Raw genomic sequence first — 16,808 nt, 5'->3', positions numbered from 1 at the left:
ACCCCCCCAAGTTACATTGCGGCGACGTCCATAACTGTAGCCTACTACACACTGCCAGAGGGCGAGCCGAGTCTGTGACTCTGAGGCTAACCTCAAAACAAGAGGCGGTCTCACTCAAGTTCCAAGTTTTACACAAATAACAAAAATATGCTGACCCGCTGGCTGTCTTCACAATCGACATATCTTTAAAAAACTACTCTCCATTTGGATGTAGAATTGACCCTGGTACGAAATTAAGAAAAGACTCATCAGACGCAGATCAACAACACTGTTGTTGCTGCCGCAACCGTCAATGAAGGCTGACGGGGCTCTCACGTAGCAAACAAATCAACGTTTTTACAGCAACCTGCATTAAAATCTCACCACCTGGATTTCTTCACAATAGTCATATCGTCATAACATTTCCCTCTTTCAGTTTTTTCGTGTAAAATTGAACTACAAAATAGCTATGAAAATACTACTATGACACTTTCTGGCAGGCTGCCGCCTAAAAGACTAGGCGGTCTCACGGGCGACCCGCACTCGCTCAATTTACAAAGACTTTAGCGACCTAAATCCGAGATTGCAGTTCCACTCGAAATCGCTTTCTCAACAAAGCCAAATGGTTGGGATTTTTTGGGGGTGGTATTTTTCACTTGTAATCTAAACTCCAATTTGCGTGCTAGAACGTCTCTATCACGTTGTATCCATGCGTCGTTGCTAACGTGTGTTGACGTGGTGACGTAGCTAGCACAGATTACCCTTCGTCGACTAAAGGCACTTTGTCGCCACAAAAACGTTGTAACCTCTTAAACTGTGCAACGGAACGTAAATCCCAATACAAGCAACTCAATCGCTAGCAAGACGAAACTTTTGACACCTAGGTTGTCTATGTAGTCCAAATATTGACTGAGTTTTAGGGGTGTGAAGAGAAACAATAATAATAATATATATGTGAGATAACAATGGTTGTGCCCTTGCCGAAGGCAAAGCACACCCAATGATAAATATAGCTGCAAGCAGCGATGCGGGTTCCTCCGCAAAATGGCAAAATATTATACACATCTACATTGTAGAAGGTCAAGAGTTGGACAACAAGAGAGCAAAACGACTTTATGTTGAGCCAACTACAACAGGCTCTGTGCACAATCGTACTGACGAACTTCTGCTGAAGCCGCATTAGGGCAAATCGGCTTCCGGTTTACTGGAGACCATCACCCGAGTGTCCAAAATACTCAGCTTTAGTAGATGTCTCCAAGCCCTGCCTAAAGTAAGCGTCAGTGACGTCCATTGCATCGTAAATGCTTTTTCCCCTGCTCCAACAAGCAAGCAGGACAAGGGATTCAAACTTTACATATGCAATTACCTGCACAACTATGAGGGTAAGTAGTTTAATGTGGTGTTCCGGTCGGCTAGCGGCTAAGCTAGTTAGCGATGTGTTCATTTTTAGTGTAGTATAGAAGCTTGTTTTTCTTTATTTGAAACGCTAACTGTCCGCCGGGTTATTAAAGTAACAAGCTTATAAGTGTTGGCTGAACTTGAACTTATCAATCGACATCATACACTCAGACTGTGAGGTTTCTCAGCTTTACGCATGAACCTGTAGCACAATGCCCTGACCACGACTTGTCCTGATTTTTATTAGAAACTGAGAGGGGCAGAAATACAAATGATAAAACATAAAAACGGACAGTTAGCGTTATAGATGTCAATGATACATATATGAACATAATGCTATGCTATGTCAAGTCAATTAGACCTTTGGTTCAAGAGAAGAGGAATTTTGAATTTTTTCCCAAATTATCACTGTACAGGAAAATCCATCATGGCGGACTTCATGGGTCCTTGAGGCTTTTTTGTTTCTCATGAAAAATTAGGCATGCACACCAAGTTTCAGAAGAATTGGAGCAATGAGGTGGAAATGCCATCACTTTGAAAATCTGACCTTTGGGCGTGGCCTGTGGCGCCCCCTATTGTCCGATGTGGCCCATATTCGGTGTGGTGGTACCCACTTGGATGTAGTATCCATGTGCCAAATGAGAAGATTTATGACAAGGGACTTTTTGAGATATTTGTGCGCAATGAGAAGAAAAATAATAATAAGAATACCAACTATAACGATAGGTTCTCCTCCTACCGGAGAAACCCTAATAATAACAATAGGTTCCCTCCTACTGGAGGAACCCTAATAATAATAATAATACTAACAAAAACAATAGGTTCCCTCCTACCGGAGGAACCCTAATAATACCAACAATTACAACAGGGTTCCTCCTTACGGAGGGATCCTAACAAGCTGACCTATGCATGACCAACAACAATGTGATTTGCCAAACAGATGCTCACACAGACCTTCTCTGAGGAATTCATGGAATTTGACCAGAACCACCCACTTGGTACTTTTCCCATTCGTGATGCTGTTCTCTGTCTCTGATATCTCTCTGCTCTTTATGTCTACTCTCTCAATTCTCTCTATCCACTCTCTGTTTTCTCTATACTCTCTCTCTGCTCTCTCTACTCTCTTTTTCTGCTCTCTCCCTCTCCCTGCTCTCTCTCATTCAACTCTCAGCTCTCTCTCTTTCTCTGGTCCCACTCCACTCTCTATCTACTCAATCTCTCTGCTCTCTCTCTCGCCTCTTTGTCTGCCTGGTTGACCGCCTGCTGCCTGCCTGCTTTACCGCCTGGTCGATCGCTTATAGAAAGGCATTGATCGCTAATGAAGTGCTGAAATCATGCAAACAGCTCCATTTGGTTGACTGGGGGAAGATGAGAGGAGAGGAGGAAGAAGGCAAGTGAATGGAGGAGGAGGAGAGGGGAGGGAAAAAGAGAATGAAGAAAGAGGGGTGTGAGCGTGGGTGATTGGAGGTGCCTGCAGAGGCACTGGGGATCCCTGTAGGATTCTATTGAGTTTTCTTTGAAGCAAGGGAAGCAAGAAATAAAGACAGAGAAACAAGAAAGGGGAGTGAAAAGGAGGAGTAAAAACAGAGTTTCTGATGAGTGAAGCTGAGGTACTTGGTGGTGTGTTCACAGATGAAGCAATGGTAATAAGAGTTTGGGATGTTTCTGTGTTGGCTCACACTTAAATTACATGCACATTTTATTAATAAAAAAGGGTTCTAGTGTTTTGGTGGTTAGAGTAAAGGAATAGTTTATTTAAACAAGCACAGTGCAAACTACATTCGTTCTCACCCTTTGCTTAACTCACTAAATGTCTCTTACAGTATCAACCTTTCTGGTGCAATGGCTTCATACATACTTGACATTCTCACCCTTCTAACATCTCTTACAGTGCGAGACTTACTGATGCAAGAATCTCACATAGTTCTCATTCTCACCCTTTACTTAATTTACTACATGTCTCTTACAGTTTGGGCCTTCCAGGTTCCCATGCATAGCTATTATTCTGGCAAATAAGAAATATTCCCTGTTTTGTACAGCTGGTATTTTACACTATATGTATTGTGTGTATTACTGTGCTCAGTGTAATCTACTCTAAGTGGGAGGATGATCTGGAGGATCCACCAGTGTGGTCCTCCTTCTCTTCCTGCATCCTGTCACGCCTGTTAAGCATTGTTGTGAAACCATGCATGGGTTAATGTCATGGTGGCTTCAGGAAGTATGTGGGAGATTAACTGCCACCATCAGCCTGTTGGCTATGATACTGATTGCATATTTGTCTTTCATCACCTCACTTCTGCTCTCCCTTTTCCTATTTTTCTTTTTTTACAGATCCTTCCTTCCTGTTATTTCGTTCTGATAATGTGGGTGCTCCACCCTGAAATCAGAGGGATGTGAAGCAGGGCCAGCAGGCATGCTTCCAGAAGCTCAGCTGTACCTACACAGACCAGTGATGTCCTCTTGGGATAGCCAGCAGGAGTTGAAAGATTTGGGTTAAATCCGAGCAGATGAAATTAGCATAGCAGGTGAGCTGGCTCTCACACACTAGAGATTAACTTTTTCACTCCGTGACTGGTTCCTCTCTCTGCTTCTCTCACAGCCTCCCTGAGGTACTCGTTTCCTAAAGGCCAAACAGACACAGAAGCAGCGAGCATTTCCTGCAGATAAGAGATACGGCAGCTGAGAGCCATGTTCAAGCAGAAACAGGCTACCATGCATTAGCTACCTATTCTCATACGGGGTCAATGAGACGACCAGGGAAGTCCATATTTAGTATCACGGGATATCCTCCTTCTGACACACGTGTCATTGCTTGGTTTTTAAATAGAAATGTATCTTAGAGTTGTCCATTTGACATGTGTAACTAATGAAAGCACTTGATCTTTCCAGTTGAACAACTGGTTCCTAAACATTTACATTTAGTAGACGCTCTTATCCAGAGCGACTTACAGTAAGTACAGGGACACAAGTAGGGTGAAGTGCCTTACCCAAGGACACAATGTCATTTGGCACAGCCAGGAATCGAACTGGCAACCTTCTGATTAATAGCCCAATTCCCTAACCACTCAGCCGTCTGACCCACCATACATAAGATTCTACAATCTTATGTGAGAACAATGTTAAGATCTGGCACATCAGATCACAACAACAAACCGAGTGCAAGGTTGAAAAGAATTAAGGAAGAAAAAAGTTCCCTTCTCCATTTAAACTGAAATCCCCAGACTAACAAGCATCCTCAGTCAAGACCCCTCTATAGAACAGCCCATCCAGAGAGAACCAGCCCTTGATTGTCTCATTCTAAAACCACCCAGAGAGTTCTAGAACAATGACCAGTCTCAGAGCTGGGATACGTATCGCATATTTAATGATTTCAGATCCAACTGATCGTGGAGGAATTATGAGTTTGTTTTGTCAGTTATGATGCTGTGGATAAAAGCCTTAGGATAGAGGCTACAGGCATATCATTAGCATGTGTCTGGTCGCCATACTCTGTCCGTATGGGCTGCAAATATAATGAGCGTTTCCATGCTTTGTCTGGCCTGCTTCTACCATTCAGTCCTTTCATGGGATTAGACACTCAAAAAAGCAAGAGTAACTCCTCAGTGTCTCAAGACCGAATTATGTTCATCAGGATAGGGCAGTATAAAGAGGCAAGACGGGGTGGGATTGGGGTGGGGAGGGATGTAGCAACTACTGTCTGAACACATTCATGCATTCAAATCCCCCCCCCCCCCCCCCCCCCCCTTAGCCAAATACTTGGACTCAAACCCCACATTTCATCTTTGCATGAAGAAAAGGGTACCCTGGTTGTCTGCAGTTCTCACACTCCATATCTGGGGCCCCCAGCCCCCACCTCACACACACACGCAGCCCATGTTGTCCATCCTCAGTCCCACCAAGCAGTGCTGTAGCAGGGAGAAGCTTCATCTCACGGTCATTCACGATTCAGGAGATCAACATTTAAGTCTTGGATGTTGCTATACTGAATCGTGGCAAATTGTATCCTGAATCGTGGATATCCAATACTTGGCAAGACCAGCAGTGTTGATGCACCGCAGGGTTAGATTAGCTACATTATTTTACCTTCAGTTAATTAAACTAATCTGGATAGGCACTGAGATGTGAACCTACGTTTATTAGTTCATTTACTAGCATTACTGTCCCTGACAGGGCAGTGTCCTAACTGTCTAGCTTGTGAATAGCTAGCCAAACGTTATACGTAACTAATGGCCGGTTTTCCCAGATTCGTTAAGAGCTCCTTAAGAACGTTCTAAGCGCGTTCTACAGCGTTCATAGAACGCTCCTAAGAAGCTCTGAGCTTTAAGAGCTTCTTAACAAATCTGGGAAACCCGGCCAATAACGTTAACGTTAGCTAGTTTTAACCAGAGATAACTTGCCTAAGCCTAGCACACAAAGCTTTATCCACTGGAGACATTTGGCCCTGTCTTGTTTTGGGAAATGGAATAAAATATACCCCATTGCCTATCCTCTCATGATACCTCGTATCAGTGTTGCATCTACCCCATCCATGCACATCGTTTGACCATTGTTTTTAACCCTTAAATTACGACAAACCCGATAAAACAAGAGAATCCCTTTTCCTAATGCTACTCTATGGAGTTGTAAACTGAAGATGTCTGAGTGCAGCTGTTACTAAACTGCCATTGGCCCGTTTGCGTTCGAGGGGCGGGGCCTAGCGATAGGTCAATTCTGATGACAGGACCCCAGTGTGTGTGTTTGTGTGTTCTTGCTATTTGTGCTTCAGTGCTTAGCCCCTCCTCTACTCTCCTCCCTCTTTTACTCTTCTTCCATCCTGTCTTTGATCCCTTCTCTCCCCTATCCCCTCCTCCTCTCCATCTGTCCTGTCTCCCATCACTTCTTCCCACAGGCTGGGAGGTTGTCCATTGTTTCCAGAACTAGGCCAGGGGCCTCTGACTATTTCCCTATTGATCAGGAACAGACCCATCCATGTGAGCATATTACACTGACTGATAGATTAGATACATTAGAAATGTATTGCTGCATGTGTTAATCCTTAATCTGGGATTATGGATACATTTAAGCAGTAAAAGGATCATAAAGTTGTGTAGATTGTGTAATTTCATGTTTGTTTCCTAATCATGAATCACTGCAATCTTGTTTGTTAACTTAAAAGGTGACCAAATACAATGTGAAATTGTACAGTATAGCTCCCAAGAAGCAGACTGTATAAAGTGCAGTAGGAGAGCAGATCCCTGTGCTCTACATTTCTCCCCTGTATCTGTTTAATCACTTTCAGACGTGAGCGAAGGGCAGCCAGTCTTTTCGTGGAAGCCATGAAGAGAGTATTTTATCAGAGGGAAGCAGGCTAAAGTTGAACCTCAGTATGTTAGTTAAGTGTGGGGCATCCCAGTAGTTCACCCAGTAAGAACGTGTACCACCAAGGCAAAGGCCTTGACGCAAAGGCCTGGGTAGGAGTCAGGTGTGTGTCATTTCTTGCATGTCTTCCCCTCTTTCTCTCCCTGCTTTCCCATCTCTATAAATAAAAGTTGACAGAGGCAAAAAAGGCCATCTTTTATTATGGTGCTCTGTGTAATACAAAATGTTATGCAGATTGATTTCCTTTCATTTTTGAAAAAAGGCTTGATTGGATATCACTGTTCATCAGACACACAGAATGCAGACTGACTCATTCCGTTAAATTATTTTCCACGCTCCAGCTTTCACCCACAATGCTTCCTGCCTGTTGTCCCATTCTCCAAACCATTAGATTTCTGAGGTTGAGCTGGGGTGAAGGAGAGGTGATGGTGTGTGTGAGTGTGTTTGTGTGTGTGCGAGTGTAACCACTGTGGTAAAGACAGCATCAATTAGCCTACCAGAACTTCGGCACGCGGACACACTGGTGACAATTGTTTCATCAGCCGTTTATTTCAGACTCATGAACGCGCATTTAGTACACAGATAACATATACTAATGAACAGTGACTTTTAAACAATTATGTACCTGTGGTAAAGACAGCATCAATTAGCCCACCAGAACTTCGGCACGCGGACACACTGGTGACAACTGGTAGGCACAGAATCGCAAACTTAACCACAGTACTACAGGCTAATCATCAAAGCTAAGCTAATGGCAGCATGTAGCTACATGCTCTGAAGATACACTAAACAAATTAATGCAGCAAAACATAGACATGTTTACATTACGTTAATTAAATTCCACTTGCTTATTTTTCAACATACATATATGTATTTCACAACTCAGAACCAAAATTATACGGAGTCAACTTTAACCAACCTGTTTCATCAACCGTTTAATTTAAGATTGATGAACGTTCGCGCTTGCAGACACATGGGGGAGGGTCTTAGCCTCAAATGTTACATAAAATTAATGTAATTTAAAACATCTACATTAAAACCAAAAATTGTACATTAATAAACTTTTTATAAATCAATCAATGCTAAATATTAAAATAATGATGTTCCAAATGCTCCGACTCGACTACCCACGTGGGCTGATGGAATTTCATAGACTTGACTACACCGTCACACGAGCGCATTTGTGATCGTGTGTGTGTGTGTTAGTGGGTGGGTGATGGTAGTAGAGCAATCTTGGCCTCTCGAAAAAGGCCTTTTTTTTTTTGGCATCTTATAGAAATATGGAAGCCTTGGAGGTAGAGAGGGGGAAATTGATTGTCTTCTCCCTTTCTCATCCTTTAACTGGGGAAATTCACCATAAAGAGCCCAGAATTTCAGACAATCTGTGCCTTTAAACACTGTCGAGAGGAACAAAGATCCTGGGGGTCAAAGGTCATATAGCACTGACCAATAGCTTTGACAAATGCTAAACAGAGGGTGGGGGCCAAACTTGCAAAGAAAGGTTTTATCAAGGGGAAGGAGACTTAGTTGTCTAATGACTGCAAGGGTCCACTTCACATTTCTCTCATCTCTTTCTGTTTCTCTCTTTCTCTCTGTTTCTCTGTTTCACTCTCTCACTGTCCTTGTCCTGCTCTCTTTTCTTACAACTCTATTCATAATTCTCTTCATCCTCACTTATTTTCTCAAAACGTTTATACCCTATTTCCATGTTTCTCTCTCTTTTCAGAGTGAGTTGCAGCCTTGTGACCACACCACAACACCCTGAGATTCATTTGGCCACAATGCTGACTGTCTGACTTCTGGGAAACAATTTACTACAGGACCACAATAGGTAGGCTGAATGTGTTGTCTGAGTTATGACTCTCATTGGTGTGGTCAGCTGGCCATAGAGGTCCTCTGAACACAAAGTGGCAAAATAGACACTTAAAAAGTCCTTTCTGCAGGTTCAACATCAAGGTCACCCAGTCTGTTGATGTAGAGGTGGGCTGACTGATGACTCTGTAGGCTATGGGCCCTATTTTAACGATCTGAAGGATAAATGACTTATAAATGACAAATCTAAAATAGGTTGGTCTGAAGTAGCTACATTACTAATGGGTGTGGTTTAGGCATAACGTGCACTAAACTAATCAGAGCGTCATCTCACATTCCCTTTAAGAGCAGGCGCGCTTGTTCCATGGCGGATTGCTATTATAACGGCAGATTTGCAAGGCGCACGCCGGGAGCAGTTCACAGCCGAGGAGAAGTGACATTGTATGGGAAAGGCAAAGCAGTTTTCTCATTGCACTAAATTGCCCGCTCATGCTGCTCATCCAAATTCTTATTTTAATATATATTTAATTTTTTTAATTGTTTTGTTCTTAGAATTAGTTTAACTATTGTACTTCTTTACTTACATTTACATTTATGCATTTAGCAGACGCTTTTATCCAAAGCGACTTCCAAGAGAGAGCTTTACAAAAGAGCATAGGTCACTGATCATAACAACGAGGTAGTCCCAAACATTGCAAGCAGCCAAAACATGAAGCATACATTGTGAAAAAACTAAACAAGTGCCAAAAGGGAAGACCGATAATAGTGTGCAGTTGTACAAGTTAAAAATTGCAACAACATGAACCACACAAAAGTGCAGGACTGTAGCTGTAGAAGAACAATCAATAGTAAAATATTTCACAGCGAGTACAAGACTTAACTTTGCTATAACTAACCTACAAGAGCAACAAGTCACTCAATAAGAGTCATTGTGATCCTGGAGGAAACTAACAACAGGTCCAGCCAAGCATTCCTAAGTGCCGTTGTACTCCCGGAACAAGTGCGTCTTGAGCCTTTTCTTGAAGGTGGGGAGACAGTCAGTGTCCCCCAGTGTCACTTTACTTAATTTAAGACCCGTATATTGTTTGCACCTTCCTGCCACAGTAAATTCCGTGTTTGTGTAACATAGGCTACATGGCGAATAAACTGAATTCTGATGGAGATGGGAGAAGAAACCCACCCAAATTAGGTTTGGTTAAACAGGCGTCGGAGGAATTTGCCACAATTGTTACAAATCAAGTTCAAATACATAGATTTCTCATGAAAATCATAATCATTGAATAAATGTAACACGCCATATATCAAAATAATGTAACGTAGCATTGCAGAAAGAAGACCCTGGCCTCGCCAGCAGTGCGCACGGACCAAGCTTGGCCTTATTCAAAATAAGTTTGCTACAGGCAAGCTAGCTGCAGTAGCTCCACATGTCACTGATTGCTTGAAAGCGCCGGAAATGAAAATGTTTCTTTTGACATAAAGTTTAGCTGTGGCATTGAAGATGCCCTAAGGGGTGAGAAAATAATACAAATAACTAGAAAGGTACATTTCTTAAAGAGAATGTGTGCGTTTGCTGAAAGCAGTTGAAACGATTGTTTTGATCGCTTGAATAGTGAAGACGGTTTTGCAAAAAAAATTAAAGAGGTATGTGCTTTAAAAACAAAATGGTGAGAAAAAGTGTTAAAAGTATATCTGTCATTGTTATGCATTGCGATATTTTCTTACTGTTGAAAATTAAGAAAAAACAGTGATGAAAAGAGTAACTTATTGACTTTCATAATTTAAGCGTTAAAGGTATTAAGGAATGAAAGTCTGAGAAACTGAAAAAAGTTTGAAGTTAGAAAAATAAGCAAATATAGTGATGAAGAGTATATTGCATAACAGTTATCAATATCATAGCAGACAAAAGTATGTCAGCAGTATAAAGGTGAATACAAGTGTTGCTTTGAAACCAAAATGGTGAGACAGTGTATCTGTCATTGTTATCCATTGCAATATTTTCTTACGGTTGAAAAAGGAGAAAAAAGATTGATGAAAAGGGTATCTTATTTAATTTCATAAATGTTAAAGCATTATGTTAGAGCCATTTTATATTTTATTTAATTCTAAACCTTTTACATTTTTAAACATTTAGTATTAGTTAGACTTCCACACTTCTTATTTAAAACGTTAATTAGTAGCGTCACATATATGTGATCGTTCGAAAGCGGGCCCCACAGAGTACCGGCACACGTGTGATTCTGAACATTCCAACCGACTATTTTCCAATAGACAAAAACTATATGACAAACGCTATAGTATGGCTTCAAAATTTACAATTAGGAGGCTAATAAGTAACACTAGCAGGTAGTAGCATTGCTACGAGTAATATGCTGGGTTGCTAGGCAACGGAAGCTAACTAAAGCTAGCTAGCTTTCGTTTTGAAAAAATAACTCACTCTGGTAGAAGCGTCGGTAATATTTAGAACTCACTCATCTAAAGGTTGAGATTATTATATGTTTAATGTGTGCACCTTCCTGCCACAGTACATTCCTTGTCTGTGTGATGTTTCTTGGTGAATAAAACCCATTCTGAAAGGTATTGATAATTGAAAGTTGTATAAACAGAAAAAGGTTAACAGTGGAACATTGAAGAGCGTTGGCCAATCGGATTGGTTCCGTGTTTCTCGTAATGTAGCAACCATTGGTCATTGTCAACATTTCTAACCTATAATCTAAGATTTAGGTTCAAGATGAAGGATCAACTAATCATGTGTCCCTGCGCAACCAGTCCTGTTCAGACACTTAATTTAAAGATTACATCAAAATAATAATCCATAGTGCAGGGTTGCCAATGTTGTCATTGTCCTTGGTGAGTTTTTTTTAATTCAATCTCGTCACATTATGTGACTTTGTTGTGCAACTGCAAAAGCTACTCTAACTCAGAATGCTGCTGCAAAAAAAGCTAAACTATTGTGGGTGGTAAATAAGATCATACTACGTCTAACCAGCAGATCATTTCTTGCAAGTGTATCAATGTGGTATTTTTACAGACTGTATTAACACCGTAGGCGTGAATAATGCATGCATCGAGCGAATAGTGTCCTACTGAGTGTACATCGTGACTGTCTCCTGACTAAGTAAGTGACTTCAATTTGTAGTAGTATTGTGTTGTGTTTTTGCTAAATCTTGTGTCTGGGCAAGGCTGATAGACAGCAGTTATCAAGGCCGTTAAGTAAAGTAGCTAGCTAAAGATCAAGTTCAGGGTTCTTGCCACTGCGTGAGACCCTGGCCTTTTTTTACATAATTAGGGTCATTGTTGAAAGTAGTTAAATAGCCCTGACTTCTGTAACCAGATTCAGAGCGAATAGTGTCCTACTGAGTGTACATCGTGACTGTCTCCCGACTAAGTAAGTGACTTCAACTTGTAGTATTGTGTGGTGTTTTTGCTAAATCTTGTGTCTGGGCAGGGCTGATAGACAGCAGTTATCCAGGCCGTTAAGTAAAGTAGCTAGCTAGAGATCCAGTTTCAGGGTACTTGCCGCTGCGTGAGACCCTGGCCTTTGTTTACATAATTAGGGTCATTGTTGAAAGTAGTTAAATAGCCCTGACTTCTGTAACCAGATTCAGAGCGAATAGTGTCCTACTGAGTGTACATCGTGACTGTCTCCCGACTAAGTAAGTGACTTCAACTTGTAGTATTGTGTGGTGTTTTTGCTAAATCTTGTCTGGGCAGGGCTGATAGACAGCAGTTATCCAGGCCGTTAAGTAAAGTAGCTAGCTAGAGATCTAGTTTCAGGGTACTTGTCGCTGCGTGAGACCCTGGCATTTGTTTACATAATTAGGGTCATTGTTGAAAGTAGCTAAATAGCCCTGACTTCTGTAACCAGATTCAGAGCGAATCTCAGAGCGAATGTCCTACTGAGTGTACATCGTGACTGTCTCCCAAATAAGTAAGTGACTTCAACTTGTAGTATTGTGTGGTGTTTTTGCTAAATCTTGTGTCTGGGCAGGTGTCTGGGCAGGGCTGATAGACAGCTGATGGTCATTGTTGAAAGTAGCTAAATAGCCCTGACTTCTGTAACCAGATTCAGAGCGAATCTCAGAGCGAATGTCCTACTGAGTGTACATCGTGACTGTCTCCCGACTAAGTAAGTGACTTCAACTTGTAGTATTGTGTGGTGTTTTTGCTAAATCTTGTGTCGGGCAGGGCTGATAGACAGCAGTTATCAAGGCCTTTAAGTAAAGTAGCTAGCTAGAGATCGAGTTCAGTGTACTTAACGCTGCGTGAGACCCTGGCCTTTTTTTACATAATTAGGGTCATTGTTGAAAGTAGTTAAATAGCCCTGACTTCTGTAACCAGATTCAGAGCGAATAGTGTCCTACTGTGTACATCGTGACTGTCTCCCGACTAAGTAAGTGACTTCAACGTGTAGTATTGTGTGGTGTTTTTGCTAAATCTTGTGTCTGGGCAGGGCTGATAGACAGCAGTTATCCAGGCCGTTAAGTAAAGTAGCTAGCTAGAGATCCAGTTTCAGGGTACTTGCCGCTGCGTGAGACCCTGGCCTTTTTTTACATAATTAGGGTCATTGTTGAAAGTAGTTAAATAGCCCTGACTTCTGTAACCAGATTCAGAGCGAATAGTGTCCTACTGTGTACATCGTGACTGTCTCCCGACTAAGTAAGTGACTTCAACGTGTAGTATTGTGTGGTGTTTTTGCTAAATCTTGTGTCTGGGCAGGGCTGATAGACAGCAGTTATCCAGGCCGTTAAGTAAAGTAGCTAGCTAGAGATCTAGTTTCAGGGTACTTGTCGCTGCGTGAGACCCTGGCATTTGTTTACATAATTAGGTTCATTGTTGAAAGTAGCTAAATAGCCCTGACTTCTGTAACCAGATTCAGAGCGAATCTCAGAGCGAATGTCCTACTGAGTGTACATCGTGACTGTCTCCCAAATAAGTAAGTGACTTCAACTTGTAGTATTGTGTGGTGTTTTTGCTAAATCTTGTGTCTGGGCAGGTGTCTGGGCAGGGCTGATAGACAGCTGATGGTCATTGTTGAAAGTAGCTAAATAGCCCTGACTTCTGTAACCAGATTCAGAGCGAATCTCAGAGCGAATGTCCTACTGAGTGTACATCGTGACTGTCTCCCGACTAAGTAAGTGACTTCAACTTGTAGTATTGTGTGGTGTTTTTGCTAAATCTTGTGTCGGGCAGGGCTGATAGACAGCAGTTATCAAGGCCTTTAAGTAAAGTAGCTAGCTAGAGATCGAGTTCAGTGTACTTAACGCTGCGTGAGACCCTGGCCTTTTTTTACATAATTAGGGTCATTGTTGAAAGTAGTTAAATAGCCCTGACTTCTGTAACCAGATTCAGAGCGAATAGTGTCCTACTGTGTACATCGTGACTGTCTCCCGACTAAGTAAGTGACTTCAACTTGTAGTATTGTGTGGTGTTTTTGCTAAATCTTGTGTCGGGCAGGGCTGATAGACAGCAGTTATCAAGGCCTTTAAGTAAAGTAGCTAGCTAGAGATCGAGTTCAGTGTACTTAACGCTGCGTGAGACCCTGGCCTTTTTTTTACATAATTAGGGTCATTGTTGAAAGTAGTTAAATAGCCCTGACTTCTGTAACCAGATTCAGAGCGAATAGTGTCCTACTGTGTACATCGTGACTGTCTCCCGACTAAGTAAGTGACTTCAACGTGTAGTATTGTGTGGTGTTTTTGCTAAATCTTGTGTCTGGGCAGGGCTGATAGACAGCAGTTATCCAGGCCGTTAAGTAAAGTAGCTAGCTAGAGATCCAGTTTCAGGGTACTTGCCGCTGCGTGAGACCCTGGCCTTTTTTTACATAATTAGGGTCATTGTTGAAAGTAGTTAAATAGCCCTGACTTCTGTAACCAGATTCAGAGCGAATAGTGTCCTACTGTGTACATCGTGACTGTCTCCCGACTAAGTAAGTGACTTCAACGTGTAGTATTGTGTGGTGTTTTTGCTAAATCTTGTGTCTGGGCAGGGCTGATAGACAGCAGTTATCCAGGCCGTTAAGTAAAGTAGCTAGCTAGAGATCTAGTTTCAGGGTACTTGTCGCTGCGTGAGACCCTGGCATTTGTTTACATAATTAGGTTCATTGTTGAAAGTAGCTAAATAGCCCTGACTTCTGTAACCAGATTCAGAGCGAATCTCAGAGCGAATGTCCTACTGAGTGTACATCGTGACTGTCTCCCAAATAAGTAAGTGACTTCAACTTGTAGTATTGTGTGGTGTTTTTGCTAAATCTTGTGTCTGGGCAGGTGTCTGGGCAGGGCTGATAGACAGCTGATGGTCATTGTTGAAAGTAGCTAAATAGCCCTGACTTCTGTAACCAGATTCAGAGCGAATCTCAGAGCGAATGTCCTACTGAGTGTACATCGTGACTGTCTCCCGACTAAGTAAGTGACTTCAACTTGTAGTATTGTGTGGTGTTTTTGCTAAATCTTGTGTCGGGCAGGGCTGATAGACAGCAGTTATCAAGGCCTTTAAGTAAAGTAGCTAGCTAGAGATCGAGTTCAGTGTACTTAACGCTGCGTGAGACCCTGGCCTTTTTTTACATAATTAGGGTCATTGTTGAAAGTAGTTAAATAGCCCTGACTTCTGTAACCAGATTCAGAGCGAATAGTGTCCTACTGTGTACATCGTGACTGTCTCCCGACTAAGTAAGTGACTTCAACTTGTAGTATTGTGTGGTGTTTTTGCTAAATCTTGTGTCTGGGCAGGGCTGATAGACAGCAGTTATCCAGGCCGTTAAGTAAAGTAGCTAGCTAGAGATCCAGTTTCAGGGTACTTGCCGCTGCGTGAGACCCTGGCCTTTTTTTACATAATTAGGGTCATTGTTGAAAGTAGTTAAATAGCCCTGACTTCTGTAACCAGATTCAGAGCGAATAGTGTCCTACTGTGTACATCGTGACTGTCTCCCGACTAAGTAAGTGACTTCAACGTGTAGTATTGTGTGGTGTTTTTGCTAAATCTTGTGTCTGGGCAGGGCTGATAGACAGCAGTTATCCAGGCCGTTAAGTAATGTAGCTAGCTAGAGATCGAGTTTCAGGGTACTTGCCGCTGCGTGAGACCCTGGCATTTGTTTACATAATTAGGGTCATTGGCAGCTGCGCCTTGCATATTTAAGGCGGCTGGCACTCTAGAGGCAGCCTCGCCTGGCAGCCTCGGTGCACGAAGACTCAGTCGAACAAAGACAGGGAGTCTACCGGTGGGAGTCCATCGTGGAAGGCCGACGAGGCGGATCACCTCTTCTGATAAGTATCAACCTATTTATATTATATCTTACCTAGAAAATTTTCATAGCTAGCATATGTTTCTTTAGCATTCCTGTTCATTACAATACCCGTAGACGTAGATATGTCACAAAGTATATACGGTCTACTTCTAACCTTCACTGCCTATCCAGATCTTCTCCACCTGCCCTCTCTCTTTCTTTAGGGCTCTGGAACTGCCAGTCTGCTGTGAACAAGGCAGACTTCATCCCAGCGTTTGCATCTCATGCTTCTCTTCATGCCCTTGCGCTGACTGAGACGTGGATCCGCCCAGAGAACACTGCAACTCCAGCTGCTCTCTCCGTCAACCACTCCTTCACTCACCCCGCCCAACCGGGCGGGGTGGTGGGACAGGGTTGCTTCTATCCCCACATATAAAATACACATCCACACCACTCCCTGTTACTGCCAAATCATTTGAACATCATTATGTTATGCTAACTGATCCTATCAAACATGCTTAATTGTTCTTTACCGCCCACCAGGACCGCTAGCCGACTTTGTGGAGGAGCTGGACATGCTTCTCAGCGTCCTCCCGGATGATGGAACCCCCCTGATAGTCCTTGGGGACTTCAACATCCACCTCCAAGGAACGCAGGCCATCGACTTCTTGTCTCTCCTGACTTCCTTTGACCTGACGCTGCTGAGCACACCGGCGACCCACAAGGCAGGCAAACAGCTAGACCTCGTCCTGACACGTAACTGTATCACTGACTTAACCTCTGTGACCCCACTGCACACTTCTGATCACTACTTTATCCAATTCTCTGTCTCTCTCCCTCCAACCCCTCCTACGTCCCCTCCCCTTGTAACTTTCCGCCGCAACCTCTGCTCCTTATCCCCCTCCCATTTCTCCTCTATTGTAACGTCCTCCCTCCCTCACATTGACGAGTTCTCGTCCCACCCCACTAACACTGCCACCGACTCCTTGTTAACCACTCTAACTGTATAACTTGACTCTCTCTGTCCCTAGTCAACCAGGCC

Source organism: Hypomesus transpacificus, unplaced genomic scaffold, assembly GCF_021917145.1.
Source record: "Hypomesus transpacificus isolate Combined female unplaced genomic scaffold, fHypTra1 scaffold_94, whole genome shotgun sequence".
Lineage (NCBI taxonomy): Eukaryota > Metazoa > Chordata > Actinopteri > Osmeriformes > Osmeridae > Hypomesus > Hypomesus transpacificus.
The sequence above is the reverse complement of the archived record's forward strand: the minus strand, read 5'-3'. Positions refer to the sequence as shown.